The sequence below is a fragment of the Tachyglossus aculeatus genome, chromosome 6 (assembly GCF_015852505.1).
Source record: "Tachyglossus aculeatus isolate mTacAcu1 chromosome 6, mTacAcu1.pri, whole genome shotgun sequence".
Classification (NCBI taxonomy): domain Eukaryota; kingdom Metazoa; phylum Chordata; class Mammalia; order Monotremata; family Tachyglossidae; genus Tachyglossus; species Tachyglossus aculeatus.
Window position 1 is genome coordinate 2,149,575 of NC_052071.1, and position 1,005 is coordinate 2,150,579.

General features: G+C 45.1%; 1 non-coding gene across 1 annotated transcript; it reads left to right on the forward strand.

The window, feature by feature from the left end:
* Positions 1–286: 286 nt before the first annotated feature.
* On the forward strand, positions 287–424 carry LOC119930324. Its single transcript, XR_005451802.1, has one exon. It is a non-coding gene; the product is annotated as a small nucleolar RNA SNORA7 (small nucleolar RNA).
* Positions 425–1,005: the final 581 nt, after the last annotated feature.

Consider the following 1,005-nt stretch of genomic DNA (forward strand, 5'->3'; position numbering starts at 1 on the left):
CTAGTGGAGAGAGCACAGGCCTGGGAGTCAGAAACTCTGGGTTCTCGTTCTGGCTCTGCCACATCCTTTCTGTGTGACATTGGGCAAGTCACTTAACTTCTCTGTTGCCTGAGTTCCCTCATCAGTAAAGCAGAGATTTAATACTTGTTCTCCCTCCTACATAAACTGCGAGCCCCATATGGGACCTGATTATCTTATATCTATCCCAGCGCCTAGTACAGTGCTTGGCATATAATAAGAGCTTTTGAAGTACCATAATTAATTACAATAGAGTAATTAATTGAGACCCCTCTCAGGATCGCCCCTGGAGAGTTTCCAGTACTCTACCAGTCTCGGCTATAGGAGGGAGAGTCAAGCAGAGGCCTACCCATTCCATTCCTAGCTTGTGCCGTGGCTAGAGAGTGGAAGGCAATCTGCTACAAGTTAAAACTTCCCTGTGTGGGGAAGCAGCAGTATGGGACAGAGTTGAGGATGGAGCCTCTAGTTTACTGCATGGAAGGAGGAAATGGTAAAACACCTCCGCAATTTTACCAAGAAAACTCTACAGATACACTACCAGAACGATTGCAGGTGGAGCGCGGGATGTTCTGGGAGAGATGTGTCCGTGGTGTCAATCAATCAATCGTATTTATTGAGCGCTTACTGTGTGCAGAGCACTGTACTAAGCGCTTGGGAAGTAAAAGTTGGCAACATATAGAGACGGTCCCTACCCAACAGTGGGCTCACAGTCGCTATGGGTCGGAAGCAACTCGATAGTATAAGACAAGACAAGACAATTAATTGAGTGATTAATTACAATAGATAGGATCTCTGCCAACAAGGAGCTTACAGTCCACAGTATCTCTCTCTTTCTCTGTCTCTCTCAATCAATCGATGGTGTTTATTGAGCATCTACTGTGTGCAGAGCACTGTACTAAGTTTTAAGGAAAATATTACTTAGGATAGTTTAGGATTACTTACCATTCCTTTCCAATCTCCTTGAAAGAGCCGTCTACACACGCTGCA